This window comes from Corylus avellana, chromosome ca11 (genome assembly GCF_901000735.1).
Source record: "Corylus avellana chromosome ca11, CavTom2PMs-1.0".
Lineage (NCBI taxonomy): Eukaryota > Viridiplantae > Streptophyta > Magnoliopsida > Fagales > Betulaceae > Corylus > Corylus avellana.
In genome coordinates, this window is record NC_081551.1 from 8203743 (window position 1) to 8214511 (window position 10769).

Genomic DNA, 10769 nt, shown 5'->3' on the forward strand with positions numbered 1-10769 from the left:
ATGCCAAACCGAGACTGATCAGGTGGGTATTACTACTACAAGAATTTGACCTTGAGATTAGAGATAAGAAGGGCAGTGAAAATGTGGTGGCAGATCACTTATCCAGATTACTCCATGAGGAGGAAGGAGATGAGCTCCCACTAAATAAAAATTTTCCAGATGAGCAGTTGTTCATAGTTGATATCCAACTCCCATGGTATGCAGATATAGTGAATTACATCACTGCCAAGGTCTTTCCCCCAGATATGTCTAGCCAAGAAATGAAGAGATTGATATCTACATCTCGACAATACCATTGGGATGACCCCTATTTATTCAAATTCTGCCCTGATCAAATCATTAGAAGATGTGTCCCAGAAGATGAGCACTTGAGTATTTTGCAGCACTGTCACCAGCTTGCTTGTGGTGGACACTTTGGGGCAAAAAGAACAGCGCTTAAGGTATTACAGTCTGGTTTTTATTGGCCCAATATGTTTAAAGACACTTTCTTGTTTTGCAGCTCTTGTGATAAATGTCAAAGGACAGGTAACATCTCTTCTAGAAATCAAATGCCATTACAAAATATTCAGGTTGTAGAACTCTTCGATCTGTGGGGTATTGACTTCATGGGACCATTTCCTAATTCATTTGGCTATTCATATATTCTTGTGGGTGTGGATTATGTGTCTAAATGGGTCGAGGCTGTCCCCTCAAGGACTAATGATCACAAAGTGGTTGTGAAGTTTTTGCAGGAAAACATTTTTGCTGGATTTGGAACACCCATGGCAATCATTAGTGATGGGGGAAGCCACTTTAACAACTATGCTTTTACTTCTATGATGAAGAAATATGGCATCACTCATAAGGTTGGCACTCCATATCATCCTCAAACCAGTGGCCAAGTGGAGATCAGTAACAAAGAAATCAAAGACATCCTTGAAAGGACAGTAAACCCTAATAAGAAGGATTGGTCACTACGCTTGAACAATGCACTATGGGCTTACAGGATTGCTTACAAGACACCTCTTGGTATGTCTCCATATCGATTGGTTTTTGGGAAAGCATGCCATCTACCAGTGGAATTGGAACACAAAGCATATTGGGCCATCAAGAAGTTTAACTTCGATATGAAGCAAGCTGGCGACACAAGGAAGCTCCAACTAAATGAATTGGAGGAATTAAGGTGTGATGCATATGAGAATGCCAAACTCTACAAGGACAGAACCAAAGCATACCATGACAAACAACTGATCAGGAAGGAGTTTCAAGTAGGACAGTAGGTTTTGATCTATCATTCAAGATTGAAACTCTTCCCTGGAAAAGCTTAAATCAAGATGGTCTGGGTCCTGCATTGTTACCCAAGTATTCCCTCATAGAGCCTTGGAAATTCACGACCCCCAAACCGACCAATCATTCAAGGTCAATGGACATAGAGTCAAGCCATATCTTGAAGTAAATTTAATACCAAGAGATGAAGATTTGGCACTCCACTCCATCCAAAATGGAGCATCCACTTCTGGACCACCTTGAGAAAGGACCACAGTTTGGCTGAAGACGTAAAACTTAGTGCTCATGGGAGGCACCCCATAGCATATCCTTTTATTTTGTAGTTTGATTTATATTTTGTTGTGTTTTCATTTGTGTTTAGTATTTTTGGTGTTTTGGTGTTATGTCGTTTTCTTTTACATTCTGTTACTGCGATCGATCACACAACACATGCGATCGAGCACAGGTCTCCAGTGGTGATGCTACCACACTCTGTTAGTGCGATCGATCGCACATGTTGTGCATTCGAGCGCACTTGGCAGCATCTCCTAGATATTTTTATTATTCTTTTTATGTTCAATTTTTATTTCATTTAGTTTGTTTCTTTTTACTTGTTTGTGTGTTTTCTTATTTCACAGGGACAAGTGTGCTTCAATTCAAGTTTGGGGGTGTGCTATGAGCCATGCTTTCCAAGACTATGTCGTCCATCTCCCGGGTACACTCTTTCCTTTATTTAGACACATTGGGGACAATGTGTCATTTAAGTTTGGGGGTATGGGCACACATGTTCACACACACTTTGTCCCAATTTCATGTTATTGTTTGTCTCACGAAAAAAAAAAAAAAAATTATATGCATGTTCATGTTTGTCTTAAAATTTTGGTTGATATTAAAAATTGTGATTTGATTTCATCAGTGAGCTTAAAATTTTGAACACATGATCTAATAATTGAGTTTTTCCGTTTGGTTACTTGCTTAGGACAGTTGAGAATTCACATATTTGATCTGATCTTACACAAGCACAGTAGCACAAAATTTGTGGGGTATGACATGAAAGTTTAATGTGTGTGTTTCTATGTCTTAAGTGAAACTGGATGATTTATTAGATGGATACCTTGGCATATATATATGTAAAAAAAAAAAAAAAAAAAAAGAATCATTGATAAGCTTTTCACTAAGTAACTGGGCCTCTTTCCTTAAAGCAGTAAGTGTTCACCTCAAAAGGTGAAGAATTTTGATTTGGTTAATGTCATGGTTAGTTTGGTTTCGTAGCCTTTTTGACTCTAGTTAGTAAGTCCTAGGGGTGTCTCTTCACCTAATGCCCTAAAACCATCTAGTTTGGGAGTCATTGACTTAACACTCGTTACATGGGTCAATTAGAAAGCTTAAGGGAATCAAGCATTGCACAACCTGACAAAGAAATAAGAAGAAGATCAAAAATATGCCATTGTTGTTCATTCTAATATGGATTTCAGGGAACTTTGAGATATTGAGACATTGCACATTAGAATCAATTGGAAGCTTCATATTTATGTGCTAGTTCACTTTACCCTATTTTCAAACTTGTGATGTCTTAGCATGTCTTTTGTAAGTAATTAAATTTTAAAATTCCAATTCATTGTGAAGATGGAGTTTATCTTTTTAAGCTTGCTAATGAATGAGAATCATGGTTTTGAAGTGATGCTTTAATTTTTGAAATAACATGAACTGTGCATGATGTTTGCGGGTAACATTTATGGAAAACCCTCACGAGACTTCACTCGTCCACTAGGGAACTCCAAGGGGTTGAAAAGGCTTGTTGCATACACTAAATGCAATCATACATCCCACGAAAGATGGATTTATCTTTTGTTTTCTGTTTTTTCCATTCTTGTTTTTAGTTTTGTATTTCTAAGGGACTAGCAATATGTAAGTTTGGGGGTGTGATAAGTGCTAAAATATTCATATTTTCAGCCCTTATCTTACATGTTTTAATCCTTTGGTTGTAGTTAATTAGGCCATTTTAATTCCTTTTTGTGTTTTTGATGTTTTTACAGGCTTTTGGAAGAAAGTGAAGTAAAACTGGGTGATTTAGGCTCAAAAGGAGAAGATGGAAAAATTGGAGCTCCTTGGTACTGCGATCAATCGCAGGGTACCTGCGATCGAGCGCAATACCAGAGAAGATGTTGCACGAGCAAGACCAGGAGCAATCGAGCGCAGGGCAAAAGAAGGATCGATCGCAGACCTGCGATCGAGCGCACACTGGCTGCGATCGAGCGCACCTGTGCGCAGGAGGCATTCCAAGTGGCTGCTATAATGTCCCTATTTCCATATTAGGGTTTTTCAAACTCCAAATTGTAATAGGATTGAAACCCTACGAAAACCCTAGGGTTTACTACTTTTCCAAGGACTTCTAAAGCCTATAAATAGACTCCTAAGCCTTTAGAATAGGTAGGCTTGGAGAAGGGACAAGAATAGGAGCTCTCAAGTCAAATCTCGGGTTTATTCTTTATTTTCTTTTCTTTTATTTTATGAAGATGTTTAACATCAACTCTATGTGTAGCTAATTTATTTAGTAGGGCTAGATTGAAGCCCTAGTTATGTTAAATTAATATTTCAATATTGGCGCCTTGTGATGATCATGTTGTGCTATTTAACTTGATTAATACCTGCTTGCATGAATTCCTCATATGTGTATGCCTGATCAACATGTGCATGTGGTATGGACTTGTTAATTAGATCAATTTGGATGACCGAGTCCTGGGTTTAACTTAAGTAACAAAAGAATCCACACCACGATTCTTGGGTTAACCAACATAGGGAACTAGGAGTATGTATCCATGCCCTAGGCCTTGTGTGTTTGTCGATTTCCATAGAACATATGCTTTTCTAAAGAACAACTTAGTATAGACAAGCTAAATCCTTTAGGAAAGAAAAGAATTAGAGCATGGACCAAGTAGCTAATTCGTTGCTTAGGGAAGTCAATAGCTTAAGGAGTTAGAGTTTAACCCTTAGGTTGGCAAACATTAAATATGCATAACTTGATCAAAGAATTGGCATATTGATATACTAGTTCAACATAATTAGTGGTGGATATCATAGCCCTGCCATTACCTTTACCTTTTCATTTATCTTTTTATTTCCTTTTTCTCAATATCAAATCTGTGACAATTTGATAATTTTAATTAATTCTAAATAAATTCACAATCCTCGTGGGATCAATCATGTACTTGCACCATATACTACTCTGTTGACCTTGTGCACTTGCAGGTAAAACGTACAATTATTTACCTATTAATTTAGGTATATTTTTGTACAACAGAAAGCGCTTTTGCAGCTATATTTCTCGAACGTTAACCTCGGGAAAGTACCTTGGCTATATTTCGCCAAGTGAGACTTGAGAAAGTACCTTGGCTATATTTCGCCAAGTGAGACTTGAGAAAGTACCTTGGCTATATTTCACTGAGGGGTTCAGTCGAAAAATCATCCTTCGATGAGGATTTAATTCTAAGTTGGGCTGGGTTTGGAAAGTACTTGTACGGCAATATTTCACAAACATTGAGGAAAGTACCTTGGTATATTTCGCCGAGTTAGACTCGGAAAAACACCTTGGTGATATTTCCTGATTTATCGAATCATTTTTTGACATTGTAATTGCAGAAGATTATTATTAATAATATTTTTTCCAGTAGAAATTATTCAAAAGTGAAACTTCAATAGAATTACAATTACTAACAAAGTACTTCTTGAGATGCTCAACATTCCATGGCCTTGGTAGTGCTTTTCCCTCTAAATCTTGGAGATGATAAGCTCCAACTCTGTGGTGTCCGATTACTTTGTATGGCCCTTCCCAATTTGGAGCTAATTTTCCTTCAGTTGGGTCTTTGGTGGCGATAGTGACCTTTCGCAAGACCAAATCTCCCAGATTGAAATATCGAGCCACTCTCTCCTGGTACGCTGCCATAGTTACTTGGGCTTGATCTCGTTTCTCCCGTAACAAGTCGAGATGTAATTTGAGGCCTTCATCATTGGTTTATGGTTGAAAAGTCTCTACGCGGAAGCTGCCCGACCCAACTTCGGCTGGTATCACCGCCTCGGTCTCAAAAGCTAAAGCATAAGGGGTTTCTTTGGTTGGCGTCCTTTTCGTAGTTCGGTATGCCCAAAGAACTTCAGGAAGATCTTCACCTCAGTTTCCCTTGCGATCACCGAGCTTTTTCTTCAAAATTTTGAAGAAGGGTTTATTGGTGGCTTCTACTTGTCCATTCGCTTGGGAATGTCCCGGGGATGAGAAAAAGTTCCTGATGTGGAGCTTAGCGCACCATTCTCGAAATTTCTCACATTCGAATTGTTTTCTATTCTCTGTCATGAATGCATGTTGAATGCCATAGCGACATATGATACTTTTCCAAAGAAATCGTTCTATGCTTTTGGCTGTAATATTCACTAGGGCCTCAACTTCTGCCCATTTGGTGAAGTAATCAACAGCTACTACTGCAATCCGAACACCCCCCTTTCCTTTGGGTAATGGTCCTACTATATCCACCCCTCAATTCCTCGGGGGGTTGTTTGGAGATGTTGGTGAAGCACTGGCAATTATCGCAAGTCTTGACCATTTTCATTGAATCCTGACTCATGTTCAGCCAATAGATCTTGCTCGGACTACCTTGTGTCCTAGAACTCTCGCTCCTGAGTGACTGCCACAGATACATTCGTGAATCTCTCAGAGAATGTAGTTGCCTTCCTCCTTGGAGACACATTTAAGAAGGGGTAACATGAACCCACTTTTGTAAAGAGTATCATTTACCATGGTAAACTGAGAAGCTTTAGTTCGAAGTTGGACTGCTTTCTTCTTATCAGTTGGAAGAGTGCCCTTTTCCAAGTATTCTACATGTTCTTCTGCCTAGTTGGGCATTTCCTCTGTAGTTATAACTGAGATATCCTTGGTTACTGCAGGCTTTAGTAAGGTTTGTACTAGTTCCTCGATTTCTTCCATACCATCCTCCATCGATGAACCCATTTGAGCCAGATGATCAGCTCTCTCGTTCTCCCGCATTGGGACCTTTATGATGCAGAATTTTTTGAACAAATTCTGCATGTTCTGTACTTTGACTAAGTACAACTTCATTTTCTATCCTTCCGCTTCAAAGTCTCCTCGGATGTGTCCGACAATTACTTGAGAGTCACTTCGTACTTCAATAAATTATCCTCCCATTTGTCGAGCTAGGCTCAGTCCTGCCAAGACCATTTCATACTCGCCCTCGTTGTTAGTAGTCTTGAATTCCAACCTCAATGAACTACATAACTCCTCTTCGTCCGGGGTGATCAATACTACCCCAGCTCCTCCGTTCTTCTTAGTGGATGATCAATCCACATAAATCACCCACATTTCATCTTTTAGCCACTCGTCGGTTTCTGGCAAGTTTGTGAATTCTACCACGAAATCGACAAGTGCTTGCCCTTTTATGGCGTTCTAAGGGACATACTCGATGTCAAATTTCCCGAGTTTAATAGCCCAATTAGCTAATCTACTGGACACCTCTAGCTTTCGAAGTATCTTTCTTAGGGGATATTCAGTTAAGACCCAGATGGTGTGGGCTTGAAAATACGACCGAAGCTTTCTTGATGCAATGGTTAAGGCAGAGGGCAAGATTTTCCATCTGCACTTACCTCTCTTTCACCCCTCGTAATGCTCAGCTGATGAAGTACACTGACTTTTGTACGCCTTCTTCTTCTCGGACTAACATCGCACTAACCGCAGTAGGAGATACGGCTAGGTATAGGTATAGTATTTCTCCAAGAATGGTGCGGCCGAGTAGCGGGGGGCTAGCTAGGTACTTTTTCAGTTGCTCGAAGGCCTGGTCACATTCCTCGAACCACTCAAATGCCTTTCTTAATATCTTCAAGAAAGGTAAGCATTTATTAGTTGACTGAGAGATGAACCTGTTCAATGCGCCTATCTTGCTGGTCAGTTGTTGAAGTTGATTTGTACTCCTCAGAGATTGTATTTTTGTAACAGATTGCATTTTCTCGGGGTTGGCCTCAATACCTCGATTTGACACCATATAACCGAGGAATTTGCCTGAGGAAACTCTGAAAGTACACTTTGTGGGACTCAGCTCCATCCCATATTGCCTCAGCATCTGAAACGTTTCTTGCAAGTCGTGTGTATGATCCAATAGCGAAACACCCTTGACGAGCATGTCATCTACATAAACCTCCATGTTGCGTCCGATCTGCACTCCGAACATTTTGTTAACCAAACTCTGATAGGTTGCTATAGCATTTTTCAAACCGAAAGGCATAACTTTATAGCAGTATAAGTCTCGGTCAGAGATAAATGCAGTCTTCTCTCGATCTTCTAGATGCATGTAGATTTGGTTGTAGCCAAAGAATGCGTCCATGAAACTGAGTAACCCGTATCCAGCTATTGAATCCACCAACGCATCTATCTGTGGCAGTGGAAAGCTACATTTTGGGCATGCTTTGTTCAGATCGGTGAAGTCTACATACATCCTCTATTTTCCATTGGACTTATTGATCAATACTACATTGGCCAACCAATTTGGTAGTAAACTTCTTCGATGAACCGAGCCTTAAGAAGTTTTTCTACTTCCTCGGCTATGGCCATGTTTCGCTCAGGGGCGAATTTTCTTCTCTTTTGTTTCAATGGCTTCATCATCGGGTTGACGTTTAGCTGGTGAAGTATTTCATCAGGATTGATTCCTAGCATGTCATCATGAGTCCAAGCAAACACATCAATGTTATTCCGAAGAAAGTTGACGAGGCTTTCTCAGACTTGTGGTGTTAGTTGGGAGCCGATCTTTACAACTTTGTCTTCTCCCATAGATACATTTAGCAGATCCTCAGCTGGTTCGCCTTTCGGTTCGCCATCTCTCTTGCTGGCCACACTGCTAATTATAAGAGGCATAGACTCAAAACATTTTTTCATGGAAGTGTTATAACACTTCCTTGTTGCGACCTAGTCTCCTCTGACTTCTCCAACTTCGTCTTCTGTTGGGAACTTCATCTTCAAATGGTAGGTCGAGGTGATTTCCCTCAGCTTATTTAATGATGGCTGACCAATAATTGCGTTGTAAGCAGATGGTCGATCAACCACCAAAAAATCCATCATTATCATTGCTTGTTTGGGGGCTGTTCCCGCTGTGACAGGAAGAGAAATGAGGGCAACAGGCTGAACCTACTCCCTCGTGAATCCGACCAGTGGTGAACCAAATGGCTTGATCCTATCTCTATCTATTCCCATTTGTTTCAAAACTGGCCAATATAGGATATCAGTCGAGCTTCCGTTGTCCACCAGAACTTGGTGAATGGCGTGATTAGCTACTGTTACGGTTACCACGAGCGCATCAATGTGGGGCATTGCCAATCCCTCTGCGTCTTCTTTCAAGAACACTAGAATCATCAGATCTTTCTTTTGGGCTTTTAACAGCCTTTCAAGAAAGAGAACCTCTTCCGTGTTCACTCTTCTTGTGTGAGCTTTCCTTGCTGAGTTTGACTCACCTCCACCAGCCAACCCCCCAGATATTGTATGGATTTCACAAGTCACATCTTGGTTCTGAGGGTTCTGGTGCTCAGCCAGAACCATCCTCGGTTCGTCATCGTGTATTGGCCTTACAACATGATCATCCCGCCTTCTTTCGGAGGCCTCGTTACCATTCTGTTGTAAAGGCTCTGGAGAGATAGCAAGTATGCATGATTCTTCTTATGTTTTCGAACCGCCAAAAACTAGGTTAGAAACAATCGTCCTAGGGTTTTGAAATTGTCCACAAACTTAGGATCCAATTCCCCGAACCAATTCTTAGCAACCCCCTTCAAGGTTAAGGGGAAAGCACGACAAGCAATCTCATCAGGGGTACCATGGAGAATACGGTGAGCTTAGAAACTCTCCATATGCTCGGTGGTATCCCCACTTCCGTCATACTTTTCTATCCGCGGAACTTTGAATTTGTCGGGGAGAAGATACCTCATTACACGATCTGTAAAGGGCAGATTGGTACTTTGCATTAGATCTTCGGACGATGCTCCATCTCCTCCATCTGCAATCTGCTTTGGCATTTTTTCCATCTTGAGGTCCTCCATATCGGCATCTTTCGTGATGAGAATGAACAGATGGACTACATTGGGATCTCTCACTTTTGTGAGGTGATCTATCATTCTCACGATGAGAATGGCGGGATCCATTTTCGTGATGAGAAGGATGAGATCCCTACTCGTGACGAGAAGGATGAGATTCACCATGATTTTCCTCCTAGTTCTACACTGTAGTATGGTGGCTGCCATGGACAGAACTAATATGGTCCTTATGGATCAATGGTCGTTTATCTTTATGGATTCACTCATGCCACTCTGCGTGCTCTCGGGCACTTGCACGCCTCTCTTCACGTTCTTGGTCCCTCTGGCTATTACGACCTTCATCCACCATGAGTCAAGTAGCAAGATCTTCATTTTGCTTCTTCAACGCCTCTACAAACTCATTCATGTGCTTCCTGAACTCCTCGAATTGAGCGTTTGGATTGTTCGACGTTCCAGCTACGCCTTTTGGAGGAGGGAGAGGGTGTGAACGTGTTTGCACCATCTCAGATTTTGAATGATAAAAACTGATGAAAATCGAGTTCCCATAAACAGTGCCAAACTGTTAGTGACAGTTTTCTGAGTGATGACATGGCACGTTCTAACACATTGACTGAGGGAAGAAAGATTATGCACTATCTCCGAGTAAAACGATGTCCGAAGGTCAATTGGGTTCCCAGTTGTGTCTGAGTCTACTACTGTGTCCAAGTCCATTGTTGAGAAAAGAGAGTAACTAAATCATAGCTGCCGGTGTTGTGCCAGCAGGGAATATCTTCGATGCCTAAGTTAGTGAAAGGTTTAAAGAGAAACAATAAATACAATCAGAACTCAGACAGAGAATTTACGATTACCTAATAATGAACCGGAGCTTCCTTTTTATAAGCATTTGGGGATGATTACCACCCATTGGATCCTGCCTCACATCTTTATTCGTTGCTCAGTGTTGATCAAAGATATGGGTTGTTTCATGATCTTAAGGAATTCAAAATTCAAATCATGTGATCTGGTTAGGTGGCGAAGATAAGTATACCGAGTTATTTTCGGTGTAAATATTTAAATCTGGCATTATCTGGTGAAGATAATGTTGTGGCGAGTCATACGAGCTTGCTTAACGAGTTAGGAACATCCCAGACTCGTTGGCTTGAGTGTCAGGCTAAGCCATTTCTCATTTGGGCTTTGTGTAAATGGGTCTCGTGCATCAAATGGGATTGGACAACCTGTTGGGCTCCATGTGGCTGATCCATCACTCAACAATTGACATCCGGTGGTAGCATGGAAATAACGCTAGAGGTGATTATTAAAAGTAATATTGAAAGGCTTATCCTCTATTCGTTTAGTGATAAAGAGGAGCTAGACCCAAGGAAAATACAAAAAACAAAAACTGCCATAGTAATTAATTAACTTAAATAGCCAGACACCTACTTAAGTTTGATATTGAAAAGAAGATATTGTAG